Raw genomic sequence first — 19,607 nt, 5'->3', positions numbered from 1 at the left:
GGTGTAGAGAGAAAATAGTTGGTGTAGAGAGAAAATACAAGACGTCAAAATAAAAATAAAAAATACAAGACATCAAAAAGTTGGTGTAGAGAGAAAATAAAAATAAAAATAAAAGACGCCAAAAAGTTGGTGTAGAGAGAAAATATAAGACGTCAAAATAACTAACTTCATATAACAATCTCAGTTATCAATCAAGTTGGCAAGAAAGTTCTTGCGATTTTTAATTTTTAAATTCAGATAAACTTATGTCGGCTTTAACAAAAACTTATTAGTCGAAATAAGCATCATTAGAATCAACAGACTTTTACTGACGCAAAACATATGTATTTATTCCAGTAACACAAAAATCTTGCGTTATGGTGGCAATGAAGTCGCTGAAGCCTTTTTTTTATTATCGCTTAGGCTTTTGAAGCATTTTTCACGCAGAAAGTTGTCGAGATGCTTGAAAAAGTGGTACTCGGTAGCTGAAAGGTCTAGAGAGTATGGCAGATGAAGCAGAGTTTCGTAGCCTGATTCGTCCAACTTCTGTAGGGTCGGTTTAGCAACATGCCGTGGGGCATTGTCATGAAGAAGAATTGGGAATTTTCTGTTGACTAATGCTGAGTATCATTGCCGAAGTTTCTGATGTATTTCATCCATTTGTTGACAGTGCTTCTCCACCGTAATGGTTTCGCGGATCAAATAAAGATTAGATACCCCGTAGCAGAAGACAAAGATTGGCGAACATTTCAAGTGACACCTGTTGTTCGACCTTGACATTGGCGTTGGTTGTTTGTAAACACGTGAAATAGCAGACATGGTCGAATTTTCGCGAGCAAGATTTTTTAAAAATGTATTTACAAAACTTTTAAAGATTTAAAAGAAAAAATATATATTTACAAAACATTTTCTTTAATATGAAATATTTACAGAACTTTTAAGGATAAAAAAAAAACTTTTTTCTATTTATACAAAACTTAGTATAAGTAACAAAATGAACGTAAATTTAACAAAATATATTAAAGTAAATGAGTGTCTTTCTGAGTTCGTTTTTTAAATATATTTACAGAACTTTAATAAAACTAATAATTTTAGCATTCCTTACCATATTTCTCGGTCTCTCCATCTAGCTCTCTCTGTATCTGTTACTCTGTATCTCTGTCTCTGTCTCTTCTCTTTATCTCTCTCTCTCTTTCTCTCTACTTTCTCTAGATAAATGGATAAATAGATAGATACATACTATAGAATACCTTTGTGTGTTAGAGTTAAGCATATTTTATCATTTTTAGTACACCTTTCTATATTTCTCTGTCTCTGCCTGTCTGTCTATCTGCCTCTCTCTCTCTCTCTCTCTCTCTCTCTCTCTCTCTCTCTCTCTCTCTCTCTATCTATCTATCTATCTCTCTCTCTGTGTCTTGATAGATAGATAATACGTAATACTTTTGTACGAACATTTTTACCATATTATTTTTCTGTTGTCGCCATTTTTTATGATCGTCTGAAGAGTTCCAATTTTAGCCTCCGATCTCAGATGGATAATCGGTTTCTTCACTTTCCACTTTTACTTGAAAGTGTTTTCGGTTTTAAATGACATCAAAGGATTTTCTTAAAAGAAGTAAATAATTCTTTCGTTCATATTATATTTTCACTTGTTTTGCCATTGAATGTCTGTTATTGTCTTCGAAAGTAATTGCAATTCGCCATCGTTATTCGGCTTTTTTTTTGTTTTGTGGATTAATTTAAATAAAGCAAATCCACTGTCCTTTCACTGTCCCCACTCAGGCCACTGTTCCATCTTTCCATCTGATGCTCTATTCCTCTATCGCTCTTTCTCCTTTCTAATTTTTCTGTCTCTCTTTTTTTATATATATATATTTCACATAATTAAATATTCTTTATTTTCTTTTTCATCTTTTATAATCTTCTTTCATTTTACGTGATCGTCTTACGAATTTATTCCATTTATGCGTCGCTCACTCAAAATAAGCATATTTATTATATTTATAAGTTTATTTATAAGTATATTTATAAGTGTATTTATTAAGTATATTTATTATGATGATGATGAGTTGTACTCATCATCATCATCATCATCATCGTCAGGTTGTGTACTGCCTGGCACAGGCATTGGCGGCTATGGTTCTCCATCTATCTCTTTCCCTTGAGGCATTCATGAATTCTTTGTTGATCATCATTTTTTTTACGTTGCCCAGGTATTTATACTGTCAACCAATATTTCTCGCTGTCGTCCTCTGTTTCTTCTACTCACGATCTTTCCTATGGAACTAATTTGCTATATTCCGCTTTTTCTCTTGACATGGCCCATTAACCTTATATGTCTTTATCGTAGTGTTCTCATTAGAGACCTTTCTGTGCTTGCCATTTCTAATATTTTGGTTTGTTTTCTTTTCTGTCCAGGATATCTTCAAAATTCTCCTCAAGAACCAAGTCTCAGTTGCTTTTAGTCTCTTCCTCGTGCTGTTCGTGATTGTCCAGCACTCACAACCGTATAAAAGAACAGACTCTGCATACGTTTGGAGTATTCTGAATTTGGTGTCTATTTTAATGTTTTGGTCATGATTGATGACAATCTCTTGAAGGCAACTTTGGCTACGGTTATGCGATTTTGTATTTCATCCATCAGATGTGATCCAGTAGCCCGGATATTTAAATTTATTAACTTTAACAGATTCACCGCGACTTTGTAGCTTGCATCTTGGAGCTTGGATTTTCTTGTATACTGTCATGCTTACCGTTATTGAAATGTTTAAAGCAAGTCCTTTACTTTCACTTGCTTCCATCACAGTATCCAGCATGTGTTGGAGAGTATCTTCTCCAGTACACAACTAATAAGTTCTGTTCATGAATTTAACACTGTTGAACTAAATGCTGAAAAACTATATGTCGGGACTGTTGAAGTCATCAGTTTCATACACTGTTAACAGTTATCTTCCTTGTTACATAGTTTTACAAGGATCAGATATTCTTTGTTCTATATAGCAATGAATTATAGTTATTTTCTCTTGTTTTGTTTTTTTTGTTTTGCTTTTTTCTCGCTGTTGCAAATTTCTGTTAGGGGTTACTTTTTGGCTATTCTCCCTAATATAAATAAAACGATCGTCTTATTCGTCTGTTAGGGAAAATATGTCTATGCTTTTTTTATTGATTTCATCTTCCAGTCTGGAAAATAAAGTCCACATAAAACAAGGTATGTTTTGATTTGATTGATCTGTGAATTTATAAATAACTACCATAGCCACCCGGCAAAAGTTCTTTTAAAGCTTATATCTCTTCTTTTTGCCCGTCTCTCGTTTAATCCTTTCTCTTCTCACTCCCCTTTTTTCTTCTGCGCCAAGTCCATTCCAGTCTCTGGATATACACACACATACATAAATATACCGATAACTCGTTTTTAAAGATTCCTCCATGAATGAATCGGAATAACGGAATTATTGATTAAAAACTTAGTTACTGTCCTTTATTTGACTGGAAAGGCAACACCTTTGTCGAAATCTTCACTAGTTTAAGCTCAAAGAATGAATATTTTTGTCTAAATTTTAGATAAGATTCATTGCGAATCAGAAAAATATATAAATTATTTAGGTCTTTGGTTAATACTGTTTTACTATTAGCTGGACATACAAATGTACACAAGGACAACTTTCCTTGATATAAGAGATTATCACGGACCGCATTTGAGACGTTATCAGTCGTACTCCGATCATATATTTTGTGCAATCAAAAGTATAAATTAGTTGGCGAATAAGCACAGGTAGGCATTAAATATAGTAGAAGATATTATCTCTATTATGAATATCACACGGTAGGGATTATCTGATAATATTGATAAAATAAACTAGTTTATTTCTTGTCTCATATTTGTATTTTTATGGTGAACACCATGCAGGGATTACGTACGTACACACGAGCCAAAAGGCGCACATACCCTGTCACTAATAGAAAATATGATAGCAACCTTTATAGACAATGGTTTCCTGCATCTGATGCACTGCATTGTCTGTTGTGGCTACACAGTCGAAGCTGGAGTTGCCTCTCCAAATGGAAGTTTGGGCAGGTAATTAGGAGACAAGTGTGTCCAGTTATCAGGTTCCCCCCCCCCGCTCGACGGACAAAGTCCGCCAGAAGGACAAGCCAATACGATCGGAACCAGCACAGCTGCAAGTGTTGCCGAAAAGGTGTTGCAGTGCTTCATCATCCGCCTATCGTACTCCAAACCACATTTTGATCAGAATATACTCCCTTAGTTTTTGTCTTTCCCAAGGTGCCCACAAGAGTTTTTATAAAACAAGTTCGCGCTAATATAAACACGCGTTCATGTCTATTCTATTTATCCACAGATAAACGGATAAGACATCAACCGAAATAAACATGCGTACTCATTCTCTCTTTACACACAAAACAATTACTATTTAGTCAGAATGTCCTTGGGACTCTTTAATGTCATTACCTTAACAAGTTGTCGAAAAAAATTAGGGTTTTTTTTTCAAGAGGGAGAAAGCACTTATGAAGACCGAAGGCAACTCGGGAATAGAGAGTAATGAATGTAAATAGGTAGTGGAGTAATCGTTAATAGTATAAATTGGGTAGAATTTTATTATTTAATTGGATGCTTCAACAAGAACTTGTTTACATTAAAGTTGAAAACTACCATTCTGCAGTCGGCATGGAAGCAGGTCAATGGAACATTGTTCCACAAGTGGGCAGTTCTAGGAAAGAAGCTTTGTTCTTGGAATCTGCATTTAGATTTAGACACAGATGGAGAGCGGGGTAAATTGTTGATAGTGGTAGTAGCATGTCGAGTGTTTTTGTGAAAGTTTGGTTAGGAGGGACATAGATTGAAGCTCAGACGAACACTTGGAATGAAAATAATGATAAAGTAGAGCTAGTGGATTTTGTCACTGTTTCATTTGATAAATTTCCTATCTACAACAATTGCGTTTAACTAATCGTATACAAACATGAGTCTTTGATAATGTGTAACATGTTTTGCCATAAAAAAATTAAATACTCAATATACAACAAACCTTTACGAATATTGATTATTGGAACGGATTTAACAAACAGGATTCCATGTTTATAAAATATGCTGATCTATAGAACGTGCTTCCTCTTTTCGAAGTGAGGGATTAAGCAAAACGCTCTCCACCCGCCCAACAACCGTATCTTTAAATCGAAGTTATTCAGTTATTGGCACAAACCCTGTTGGTTCGATTAAGAAAAACAGAATTACATTCGATGTTTCCCTGTTACTTAATTTTAGAAGTGAGATTTTATTCAGATTATTATTAAATCGATTATTGATTACCGCGGTGTGAAATTACGTTAAAATCAATTATCTTTTATGGGAAACACATCTAATTTTGGATCTCTAATGAGCCCTCTGCAACGCACATTCCGTTTTCAATCGCTTTTATATAATACATAGCTTTTCGTAAAAGAATCGAGTACTGTCGGTTGTTAATAATGCTTAGTATAAGCATTAAGACTTCATTAATTTCATGACTTCTGTCAATAGCATGATGTGTAAGATTCCGGTCTCATTTTGATGTATATGCTTGTCTAATAGCACCAAAGAACTGTGATAGAGTGAAACAGTTTTTTATGGCTACTCTAGTCGCACTGATGAGCTGTGAAATAGCGAAACAGTACTGTATGTGGATGACTATAATGCTCCTCATGTTGAGTTGAGCATATTAAGAAGTGATACACGAATTACCATTAGCGTATAAAGCGATTCTCTTTGTGTAAACAAATCGAGCTTAGGTATTTCGGACGATGTCAAAACATCGTTAATTCACGACTCACTCAGCAGCCGCCAAATAGCGCAATGGTTAGGAACCTTTACTGTCCTACAGACGGTCGGCTTTATATCCTAGCTTGAGGTAGTTGCCTATCTAGCCTCACTGATGAGCTGTGAAACAGCGAAACAGTACTGTATGTGGATGACTATATATGTGTGTGTGTCTGTGTGTGTGTGTCTGTGTGTGTGTAAATATATACGTTTTATTTGTTTTAACTTAAGTAGTAATAGGTTGCTACAAAGTCATGAGCATGTTTCCATCGGCTAGTTATTAGTAACTAGAGACCTCTTAAGGTGATGCAGCTTATACGAAAGCAAATATAGAAACGTATTATCCATCAGCACAGGTAATACGTATATATATATATATATATATATATATATATATATATATATATATATATATAAGATTGAAATAAGAAAATAGTTACATACTATTTAAAGACACTTGTTTTGAATAGAAATTTGAATATTTTGAAAACTTTAGGTGTCAGGAAAACGATAAAATCATTTTTATGTCCTTTTGTTGGTGTTGTAAGTCCAATATTTCGCTAAAGTAGCTTCATCAGGGTAGTTAGTCAGAGCGAACGCACACGTCAAAACTGTACAGCTCGTACTTTTAAATTTCTTCTCCATGACTTTCTTCCTCTATAACAACAAAATGAAGAAAAAAAAACTATGACCTGACTAACTGCCCTGATGAAGCTACTTTTAGCGAAATATTGGACTTACAACACCAACAAAAGGGCATAAAAATGATTGTATCATTTTCCTGACACCTAAAATTTCCAAAATATTCAAATTTATATATAAGATTATTTATTTATTTTTTTACAAGCGATACTGTGGTGTTTTTGCACTCCCTCAGTGCTTTAAAGGGAGAGGATATCTGCCCTTTGTTTATATTCTAATCGCCACCACATTTTTGGGACGTATTATTTGTAATTAATTTATTATATAAATATTTAAATATATATTTATTTAAATATTTTCTACGTGCATAAAATTAAGTTATGCACGTAGAGTTTAATTTTATGCAAGTAGAAAGTATCTAAATATATATTTAAATATTAAAATTATAAATTAATTTTATATACACATATATATATATATATATATATATATATATATATATATATATATATATATATATATATATATAATCTAAAGAAGCATTGAATAAAAAAAATGCAAAAATAAAAATAAAGAATGCAGTTTAAATTCCCGGATGGAAAAAAAAATATTAACTTTAACCTATCGCAGACTTAGCACCTACATAATCCGACTTTTAAAATGTTTATAATGACAAAAGAGAATTAATTTATAAAAGAATTTAAAAAAAAGCCTTTACTAAAATTGTTAAGTAGAAATAGACTTAGCACTTGCATAAGCCGATTTCGCAAAAGTCTTCACTTTTAAAACAGAATTTAACTACATAAGGATGAAAAGAGAAAACCTTAACTAAAATTTTGTAAATAGAAAACGGGGATCATCAGTTGCTTACCATGAAGCTGTTTCGGAGATTTAAAAACAGGACAGCTGTTTAATACATGGCTCTCCAGTGGATAATACCACTTCCCCAATAAAAAAAAAGTAAAATAATACGGTTACTATTTTTACTAATATATGAAAATAAATTTTTAGATGAATTAAATAATAAAATAGAAAAAGAAAAACTATTAATAAGTAAATTTAGGATTACAATATATATATATATATGTATATATATAACAGTAATCTACTAACGTGCGTGCTTCGATGTCCTGCCTCTCGTCAGCGTAGCTTGACTGTTTCTAGGAATCGGACCTCAGATTATATGCATTATTGTCGAGTGGGTAAACCATTACGCCACGAAGTCCTAGATCATTTGACGTGTTATTTTTATCACGTTTAAACTTATGTAAATCTTTTTGCTGATTTTTAAACGAGTAATAGCGTCTTCAACCTTGAATAGATTTTATATATATATATATATATATGGATATAATTCCTTTAATAAATTTGAAGATGTTAAAATGTTATTCCACCGTCGGGCCGTCATGGTTTGTTTGATCTGTGTTAGTCTTTTTTTTTTAGTGGTTGCTCAGGTGGCAGAGTACTCCCCTGACAGGCATGTGATTCGAGTTTCGTATCCCATGTCCAAATATGTTCTACTGATGGGACCAAAAAAAGGCAAAATTCGAGGCTAGAACTTCCGGTCTGTAGATTTCATAGATTGTGTAAGCTGCGTAGTTTATGGAATAATTATATATATATATATATAGCTGTTTAACGGTACAGAACTTATACATTGCCTTAAACAAAATGGCCGGCAAAACCCGAGGAGCCCCTTTCATCAACAGACTCATCAGGAGTTAATCGTTGATCATAAAATAAATACATAAATAAATAAATAAAATAACTCGAAAGAACAGAATTATGGGGTATATGTGTAAATTTTACCGCGAGGGAGAGGGGGAAAAACGGGTGAAAATACGAATACATATATATACAATATATACAATGATATAAAATATATACAATAATATAAAATATATACAATAATATAAAATATTTAGAATAATATAAAATATAAGTACAAGTGGGGCAAGGGGAGAGTTAAAATATATCCCCAAATAAGTCTAATGGTCTGGCAAACTCCTTCTGTCGACAGAGAGACGGTCTGCGTAGGAGAATAGAGACTGACTCCAAAATCCATAAGTGATTTTGAGAGTCAGCCCGATGCAAAATACTTAAACACTCCATTTTATACGCATTGGCACACGCTGGATTTTCACAGAGGTGTTGGTCAACGGCATATTCCAAGTTGGAAGAAAGGGAATAAGAGCGACACGGCTTGCCCAATCTTATTTTGCTGGAACATGTTGGTTGATTCGAGTCTGCAAATTTAAGGAGTTTCGACGGACATAGTCAGTTTAGTGTTTAGAGCTCTTATAATTTGTTCTTCTGGTAAATTAGAACGTGAATTGAAAACCGTCAAAGATATTTTCATTCAAAACGGTTATCCAGAGAATTTAATTGATTATATTATTAAAAATAAAGTTTAAAAAATATAATTCTCCTGCGTTCTTTTGTCCCTCCAGGTGTTCTGTCTACTTAAAGGTCCCTTGGGTTAGGGAGACCGGTCAGTGTTTGAGTAGACGAATCATTAAATCTGTGTCAAATTGCTTCGCGTCCGTTGCTCTACGTTTGATCGTTGGTGTAAAGTGTGCATTTCCCTTAGTTGTTAAGGATGGTTTACCTTACATCACAAAAAGTAATGTAGTTTATGAATTTAATTTATATATATATATATATATATATATATATATATATATATATATATATATATATACGACTGCATGGAGAACGGCATGGATAATTATATTTTATAAATAATATATATGCCGCTTCCCATTTGGCGGTACCAAATTGGTCAAAGGGAAAATTATTCCCAACTCGCATTTAGGTAAAAATGCACTTTTGTATAAATAATTGAAATCATTCAAAACGTATCGCAAAAACAAAAACGAATAAAATAACATCTATGTAAATCACGATATATCCAAAGTCGTGTGAGATGGTCCTGTTTTAAGAGTTTAGGCTTTTTACCATGAGGTCCCGTTTTCGAACCTCGCTAGATTCAGCCACTCTGATGGGTCGTAGACGACGAAACACGTGTCAATAGATAATTATATTGTTAAAATAATATATATATATATATTGTGTACAGAAAGTTGTTAGTTGAGACAGAACATTGGTACCGTCGGTTTCAAGCCCGATAATAAGGCCCGTTTAAGGTATCCTACGCTCTTACAATTTGGATTTTCCTTTTAATTGAGCACTCTGCTGGAATTCTTTTTCCAAAAAAAACTAATCATATATATATATATATATATATATATATATATATATATATATATATATATATATAATCTCAGCTTAGACACACTTGTAGCAGTCGTAGCAAGTGTATCTAGACTGAGATTAACAAACTCAAATACCAGGTTACATCCAAATGCCATCAACGGTCAAGTGACTTGGATCTGCAAATTCTTCTATCGGCTATCTTAAGCTCTTTCAACATTTGTGATCGTCATCAGGAGTTTTTTTGGGTTTTTTTGTTTTGTTTTTTTTACACTGTTTGGTGATCCTCGTTTTAGCTGTAGTTTTCCTTATTAGTTATATAGATAATATACATAATTAGAATATTCGTTTCAGAACAGGTGAAATTAATTGTCCGAACAGAACTGATTTTAAGTACTTCGATGTCCCCTTAAGGAGATGAAAATTAAGATAATATGATTGAATAGCTGATGTCTAGAATCTTTATTCCAATTTTCAGGGAAAAAACACGTTGCATGATTTGTAATGTAAGTCTGGAGATTCTTAAGAAGAAATTGAAATCTAGAAGTACTTGCTTACTTGCTGTGTAATAACTATGGATCCAAATCAATGCAAATCTGAAATATTTGAACTTTTAAATGAAAAGTTGTACTTATATTATGTCATCTAAAAAATCCTTTCAAATAATCTAAAGAAACTAAAATTTGATAGTTTTAATTTTAATTGATGCCTAATTCATATTTTTAATGCATCACTATTATATTTCAGAATTCACCGATTTTTTTTATCTCTTATGCAGGGACACCACACATTGCCTGGGGTTGAATGATAATCAACGAATATTTCACACTTCCATATTTTCCTTATCATCGAAATCGATGAAATCGACCAGTTTTCAATCAAATCGATAGGTTTCCTTCTTTAATTAGGGACTAGGAGAAAGTTTCACATGCCCTCCGGCAATAACTTAGTCCACAATACATTGTAGAGAACCTATTATTGATTTTTTGAAATCATATATAATGGCTTGAATTAAAGTTTAAAATGTAAAAGTCAAATATCATGCTTACAATTTTGTTTTAAACGGAAACATTCATTTCGAACGCGTCCCTGTCATATATAAAAGCATACTGTTGTTTTTGTATGCCTAGCCTTACACCTTGCGCGGTGATACTGGCTTAAATTAAATTTTAATATAAAAAAGTCAAGTATCATGGTGCAATTATGCTTTAAACAAAAACATTTATTTAGAACGCGCGCCTGTCATATAAAAGAACCTACTGTTCATTTTACCTCGGACCTTTCGGCTTGTGTGGTAAAAACATTCTCAAATGCACTTGTGATGTAAGGCTGTGTAAGGTGTTAAATTTGGTCAAAATCGCCTGTTTATTCTTTCATCGGATTATTTCGATTATTGATACTTATCGAAGACATTCCGATACAAAATCTATCTAAGAACACTGATAACCACATAAAGTACCTTTGTGTGGGATTTCATAAAAATCAGCCAAGCTGTTTTGGAGTTCATAAGGAACGAACGTACACACACAAAGTTCCTTTTATATAATAGAAGAGAAGAGACAGAGATACTTGACTTTATTGAGATCTTACTTATTCAACGTTGTTTAAGCTGGACTTTGCTGTTAATGGCGTCCGTTAAAAATGACGCAATTGGTGAAAGCGGCTAAATTAAAATAATCTCTTCATTAAGAATACGCGCTATTTAATTAATCTCCGAACAGAAACACTTTTTTTATTTGTATTTTCTTTTAGTTCTAACTTCCTGGAATTTTTTTTTTTTTTTGATTTTACGGTCACTTGTTTTCTTTTATTTTCTTGTTCAATGAGGACGTTGTCAATCAATCAACATTATTTTTGGATTGTGATTTCTTTTTCGTTTTTGATATTAGTTACGCTTTATTTCAACGTCTATGGAATTGACTGAGAACATGAGATCGCATAAAGAATGAAACAGACGTTACATAAAAAAATAATGATAATTGAAGAACAAGTGTTAATTAATGGAGGTGTATTTTCGAGTTTTTGTTAAACTGGTGGATTTCAATGGCATGTAGTGATCTCAATGTTTAAATAATTGTTACTATGAGAAGCAGCAGAATTAATTTTTTCTTTCTTTTATGGTAGTGTAGCAGCCATGCTACAAGAGGAAATAGCAACGGTAGCACAACAACAGCAAAAACTACGGTACATTATTTTGAATGTGTTTCATTTCCAAGCTCAGCACTGATTAGTGTAATCATTTAACTTCCTTTCTGGCTAGCTCAATCACAGATGATTTCTTATGCAAACCGGGTACACTACAAACGTTGATAAAAGGCAAGCCCAATTAAATTTTCTCTCCTTTTCCGACCAGGTGACTAAAGCGAGCTGGTTCACTTCACAGTGATTTAACCAACCCGAAAACTTCTCTCTTTGGATATAACTAGAAAAACCCGGGGCTCTGACCATGGGTTCAGCTCCGACAAGAAGATCTAAGTATTCAATATGGCGACCGCCGCATACGTAGAATTTATATAACATACACGCGCGTGCGCGAGGACATTGCTTTGACTTCAACACCTGTGCACTGTACATAAACATTCTTCATACATGAACTATTTTCAAGAGACATTCATTTAACATCACGTACATTTTCTAACATTTTGTATTTTGTATTCCTTTTAATTTGTATTCCTTATATTTTGTATTCCTTATATTTTGTATTTCTTTTAATTTGTATTCCTTTTATTTTGTATTCTTTTATTTTGTATTCCTTATATTTTGTATTCCTTATACTTTGTATTCCTTATATTTTGTATTCTTTTATTTTGTATTCTTTTATTTTGTATTCCTTATATTTTGTACTTCTTATATTTTGTATTCTTTTATTTTGTATTCCTTATATTTTGTATTTCTTTTAATTTGTATTCCTTTTATTTTGTATTCTTTTATTTTGTATTCTTTTATTTTGTATTCTTTTATTTTGTATTCTTTTATTTTGTATTCCTTATATTTTGTATTTCTTTTATTTTGTATTCCTTTTATTTTGTATTCCTTATATTTTGTATTCTTTTATTTTGTATTCCTTATATTTTGTATTCCTTATATTTTGTATTCTTTTATTTTGTATTCTTTTATTTTGTATTCTTTTATTTTGTATTCCTTTTATTTTGTATTCCTTATATTTTGTATTCCTTATATTTTGTATTCCTTATATTTTGTATTCTTTTATTTTGTATTCCTTATATTTTGTATTCCTTATATTTTGTATTCTTTTATTTTGCATTCTTTTATTTTGTATTCTTTTATTTTGTATTCCTTTTATTTTGTATTCTTTTATTTTGTATTCCTTATATTTTGTATTCCTTATATTTTGTATTCCTTTTATTTTGTATTCCTTATATTTTGTATTCCTTATATGTTGTATTCTTTTATTTTGTATTCTTTTATTTTGTATTCTTTTATTTTGTATTCCTTATATTTTGTATTCCTTATATTTTGTATTCTTTTATTTTGTATTCTTTTATTTTGTATTCTTTTATTTTGTATTCCTTATATTTTGTATTCCTTATATTTTGTATTCTTTTATTTTGTATTCTTTTATTTTGTATTCTTTTATTTTGTATTCCTTATATTTTGTATTCCTTATATTTTGTATTCTTTTATTTTGTATTCCTTATATTTTGTATTCTTTTATTTTGTATTCCTTATATTTTGTATTCTTTTATTTTGTATTCTTTTATTTTGTATTCCTTTTATTTTGTATTCCTTATATTTTGTATTCTTTTATTTTGTATTCTTTTATTTTGTATTCTTTTATTTTGTATTCCTTATATTTTGTATTCCTTATATTTTGTATTCTTTTATTTTGTATTTCTTTTATTTTGTATTCCTTTTATTTTGTATTCCTTATATTTTGTATTCCTTATATTTTGTATTCTTATATTTTGTATTCCTTATATTTTGTATTCTTTTATTTTGTATTCCTTTTATTTTGTATTCCTTTTATTTTGTATTCCTTTTATTTTGTATTCCTTATATTTTGTATTCTTTTATTTTGTATTCCTTTTATTTTGTATTCTTTTATTTTGTATTCCTTTTATTTTGTATTCCTTATATTTTGTATTCTTTTATTTTGTATTCCTTTTATTTTGTATTCCTTATATTTTGTATTCCTTATATTTTGTATTCCTTATATTTTGTATTCTTTTATTTTGTATTCTTTTTATTTTGTATTCCTTTTATTTTGTATTCCTTTTATTTTGTATTCCTTATATTTTGTATTCTTTTATTTTGTATTCCTTTTATTTTGTATTCCTTTTATTTTGTATTCCTTTTATTTTGTATTCCTTTTATTTTGTATTCTTTTATTTTGTATTCCTTTTATTTTGTATTCCTTATATTTTGTATTCTTTTATTTTGTATTCCTTTTATTTTGTATTCCTTATATTTTGTATTCCTTTTATTTTGTATTCCTTTTATTTTGTATTCTTTTATTTTGTATTCCTTTTATTTTGTATTCCTTATATTTTGTATTCTTTTATTTTGTATTCTTTTATTTTGTATTCCTTATATTTTGTATTCCTTTTATTTTGTATTCCTTTTATTTTGTATTCCTTTTATTTTGTATTCTTTTATTTTGTATTCTTTTATTTTGTATTCTTTTATTTTGTATTCCTTTTATTTTGTATTCCTTTAATTTTGTATTCCTTTTATTTTGTATTCTTTTATTTTGTATTCCTTTTATTTTGTATTCCTTATATTTTGTATTCTTTTATTTTGTATTCCTTTTATTTTGTATTCCTTATATTTTGTATTCCTTATATTTTGTATTCTTTTATTTTGTATTCCTTTTATTTTGTATTCTTTTATTTTGTATTCTTTTATTTTGTATTCCTTTTATTTTGTATTCCTTATATTTTGTATTCCTTATATTTTGTATTCCTTATATTTTGTATTCTTTTATTTTGTATTCTTTTTATTTTGTATTCCTTTTATTTTGTATTCCTTTTATTTTGTATTCCTTATATTTTGTATTCTTTTATTTTGTATTCCTTTTATTTTGTATTCCTTTTATTTTGTATTCCTTTTATTTTGTATTCCTTTTATTTTGTATTCTTTTATTTTGTATTCCTTTTATTTTGTATTCCTTATATTTTGTATTCTTTTATTTTGTATTCCTTTTATTTTGTATTCCTTATATTTTGTATTCCTTTTATTTTGTATTCCTTTTATTTTGTATTCTTTTATTTTGTATTCCTTTTATTTTGTATTCCTTATATTTTGTATTCTTTTATTTTGTATTCTTTTATTTTGTATTCCTTATATTTTGTATTCTTTTATTTTGTATTCCTTTTATTTTGTATTCCTTTTATTTTGTATTCTTTTATTTTGTATTCTTTTATTTTGTATTCTTTTATTTTGTATTCCTTTTATTTTGTATTCCTTTTATTTTGTATTCCTTTTATTTTGTATTCCTTTTATTTTGTATTCCTTTTATTTTGTATTCTTTTATTTTGTATTCCTTTTATTTTGTATTCCTTATATTTTGTATTCTTTTATTTTGTATTCCTTTTATTTTGTATTCCTTTTATTTTGTATTCCTTTTATTTTGTATTCTTTTATTTTGTATTCTTTTATTTTGTATTCCTTATATTTTGTATTCGTTTATTTTGTATTCCTTTTATTTTGTATTCCTTATATTTTGTATTCCTTATATTTTGTATTCCTTATATTTTGTATTCTTTTATTTTGTATTCCTTTTATTTTGTATTCCTTTTATTTTGTATTCCTTATATTTTGTATTCTTTTATTTTGTATTCTTTTATTTTGTATTCCTTATATTTTGTATTCTTTTATTTTGTATTCCTTTTATTTTGTATTCCTTATATTTTGTATTCCTTATATTTTCTATTTCTTATATTTTGTATTCTTTTATTTTGTATTCTTTTTATTTTGTATTCCTTTTATTTTGTATTCCTTATATTTTGTATTCCTTATATTTTGTATTCTTTTATTTTGTATTCCTTTTATTGTGTATTCCTTTTATTTTGTATTCTTTTATTTTGTATTCTTTTATTTTGTATTCCTTATATTTTGTATTCCTTATATTTTGTATTCCTTATATTTTGTATTCCTTATATTTTGTATTCTTTTATTTTGTATTCTTTTTAATTTGTATTCCTTATATTTTGTATTCCTTTTATTTTGTATTCTTTTATTTTGTATTCCTTATATTTTGTATTCTTTTATTTTGTATTCCTTTTATTTTTTATACTTTTATTTTGTATTCCTTTTATTTTGTATTCTTTTATTTTGTATTCTTTTATTTTGTATTCTTTTATTTTGTATTCCTTATATTTTGTATTCCTTATATTTTGTATTCTTTTATTTTGTATTCCTTATATTTTGTATTCTTTTATTTTGTATTCCTTATATTTTGTATTCTTTTATTTTGTATTCCTTATATTTTGTATTCTTTTATTTTGTATTCCTTTTATTTTGTATTCTTTTATTTTGTATTCTTTTATTTTGTATTCTTTTATTTTGTATTCCTTATATTTTGTATTCTTTTATTTTGTATTCCTTTTATTTTGTATTCTTTTATTTTGTATTCCTTTTATTTTGTATTCTTTTATTTTGTATTCTTTTATTTTGTATTCTTTTATTTTGTATTCCTTATATTTTGTATTCTTTTATTTTGTATTCCTTTTATTTTGTATTCTTTTATTTTGTATTCCTTATATTTTGTATTCTTTTATTTTGTATTCCTTTTATTTTGTATTCTTTTATTTTGTATTCCTTTTATTTTGTATTCTTTTATTTTGTATTCTTTTATTTTGTATTCTTTTATTTTGTATTCCTTATATTTTGTATTCTTTTATTTTGTATTCTTTTATTTTGTATTCTTTTATTTTGTATTCCTTATATTTTGTATTCTTTTATTTTGTCTTCCTTTTATTTTGTATTCTTTTATTTTGTATTCCTTTTATTTTGTATTCTTTTATTTTGTATTCTTTTATTTTGTATTCTTTTATTTTGTATTCCTTATATTTTGTATTCCTTATATTTTGTATTCTTTTATTTTGTATTCCTTATATTTTGTATTCTTTTATTTTGTATTCCTTATATTTTGTATTCTTTTATTTTGTATTTTTATATTTTGTATTCTTTTATTTTGTATTCTTTTATTTTGTATTCTTTTATTTTGTATTCCTTATATTTTGTATTCTTTTATTTTGTATTCCTTATATTTTGTATTCTTTTATTTTGTATTCCTTATATTTTGTATTCTTTTATTTTGTATTCCTTATATTTTGTATTCTTTTATTTTGTATTCCTTATATTTTGTATTCTTTTATTTTGTATTCCTTATATTTTGTATTCCTTATATTTTGTATTCCTTATATTTTGTATTCTTTTATTTTGTATTCATTATATTTTGTATTCTTTTATTTTGTATTCTTATATTTTGTATTCTTTTATTTTGTATTCTTTTATTTTGTATTCTTTTATTTTGTATTCCTTATATTTTGTATTCTTTTATTTTGTATTCCTTATATTTTGTATTCTTTTATTTTGTATTCCTTATATTTTGTATTCTTTTATTTTGTATTCTTTTATTTTGTATTCTTTTATTTACTAGTTAACAAAGACGATCAAATAATGTTGTTTATATATTGAAAATTGACTTCGTACCCTTTTCCATAATATACTAGTTAAAATATATAAAATAAACGAGTTTATTTCATAATTCTATAACTTATGTGTGATAATAACTTATTCTCGTTATGTGTTATAAATACTTCTTTTGAAGTCCCCACGTGTGTACTCTTTTGCTGGTCATTGAATTGTTAGCGTTAGCTAATATGCTTTGAGATCTCTTGATGACGACGAAAGATGTAGAATATTTTAAAATAATATCTATTAATTGGACCATTCATCCATCTATCGACAGGTTTATTACGGTGTAAGTCATTCAATACTAGGCATGTCATTTTCCTTGCTGAGATTCTCATGGCCAGTTAAGCTCCTAACGCAGAATTAACGCTTAAACTTAATGATATTTCTTTATTTTCAAATCCTTCTTGGAATGCATATATTAGATCCAATATTCTCTCTGATTCTCGTAAGGTCAGTTCTCTTCATCGTTCTTAACATTTTATCACATCTGGGACTGTTCTCTATTTCTAAAAATCAACTACCAGACGACGTATGGAGTACTGTTTATATATTTGGGATTATGGATCTCTGTTTATATATTTGGGATTATGGATCTCTGTTGATATATTTGGGATTATGGATCTGTTGATATATTTGATATATTTGGGATTATGGATCTGTTGATATATTTGATATATTTGGGATTATGGAGTACTGTTTATATATTTCGGAATATGGATGTCCGTTGATATATTTGGGATTATGGAGTACTGTTTACAATTTGGGATTATGTATCTTTGTTGATATATTTGGGATTATTGATCTCTGTTAATATATGTGGGATTATGGATCTCTGTTGATATATTTGGGATTATGGATATCTGTTGATATATTTGGGATTATGGATCTCTGTTGATATATTTGGGATTATGGATATATGTTGATATATTTGGGATTATAAAGTATTGTTTATATATTTGGGATTATGGAGTACTGTTTATATATTTGGGGTTATGGATCTCTGTTTATATATTTGGGACTATGGATTTCTGTTGATATATTTGGGATTATAAAGTATTGTTTATATATTTGGGATTATGGAGTACTGTTAATATATTTCGGAATATGGATCTCCGTTGATATATTTGGGATTATGGAGTACTGTTTACAATTTGGGATTATGTATCTTTGTTGATATATTTGGGATTATGGATCTCTGTTAATATATGTGGGATTATGGATCTCTGTTGATATATTTGGGATTATGGATATATGTTGATATATTTGGGATTATAAAGTATTGTTTATATATTTGGGATTATGGAGTACTGTTTATATATTTGGGGTTATGGATCTCTGTTTATATATTTGGGACTATGGATTTCTGTTGATATATTTGGGATTATAAAGTATTGTTTATATATTTGGGATTATGGAGTACTGTTTATATATTTGGGATTATGGATCTCTGTTGATATATTTGGGATTATGGATCTCTGTTGATATATTTGGGATTATGGAGTACTGTTTTTATATTTCGGAATATGGATCTCCGTTGATATATTTGGGATTATGGAGTACTGTTTACAATTTGGGATTATGTATCTTTGTTGATATATTTGGGATTATGGATCTCTGTTAATATATGTGGGATTATGGATCTCTGTTGATATATTTGGGATTATGGATATCTGTTGATATATTTGGGATTATGGATCTCTGTTGATATATTTGGGATTATGGATATATGTTGATATATTTGGGATTATAAAGTATTGTTTATATATTTGGGATTATGGAGTACTGTTTATATATTTGGGATTATGGATCTCTGTTTATATATTTGAGACTATGGATTTCTGTTGATATATTTGGGATTATGGATATATGTTGATATTTTTGGGATTATAAAGTATTGTTTATATATTTGGGATTATGGAGTACTGTTTATATATTTGGGATTATGGATCTCTGTTTATATATTTGGGACTATGGATTTCTGTTGATATATTTGGGATTATGGATATATGTTGATATATTTGGGATCATAAAGTATTGTTTATATATTTGGGATTATGGAGTACTGTTTATATATTTGGGATTATGGATCTCTGTTTATATATTTGGGACTATGGATTTCTTTTGATATATTTGGGATTACGGATCTCTGCTGATATATTTGAGATTACTGATCTCTGTTGATATATTTGGGATTATGGATCTCTGTCCTATTTTCAGGGATTTTGATATGGTACAGTAATGTATATGTAATTTGGTTAGTTCTACCATTTCTTCTTCTCTGCAACCTCCCTCTCTCTCT

General features: G+C 28.4%; 1 protein-coding gene across 1 annotated transcript in view; it reads right to left on the bottom strand.

Moving 5' to 3' along the window:
- The window catches only part of LOC145241580 (uncharacterized), a 121,918-nt gene that overhangs the window by 62,791 nt on the left and 39,520 nt on the right, over positions 1-19,607 (bottom strand). The gene's annotated exons all lie outside the window — the stretch shown is intronic.

This window comes from Euprymna scolopes, chromosome 20, assembly GCF_053919585.1.
Source record: "Euprymna scolopes isolate OS-2025 chromosome 20, ASM5391958v1, whole genome shotgun sequence".
In the NCBI taxonomy this organism is placed as follows: domain Eukaryota; kingdom Metazoa; phylum Mollusca; class Cephalopoda; order Sepiida; family Sepiolidae; genus Euprymna; species Euprymna scolopes.
The sequence above is the reverse complement of the archived record's forward strand: the minus strand, read 5'-3'. Positions and strand labels throughout refer to the sequence as shown.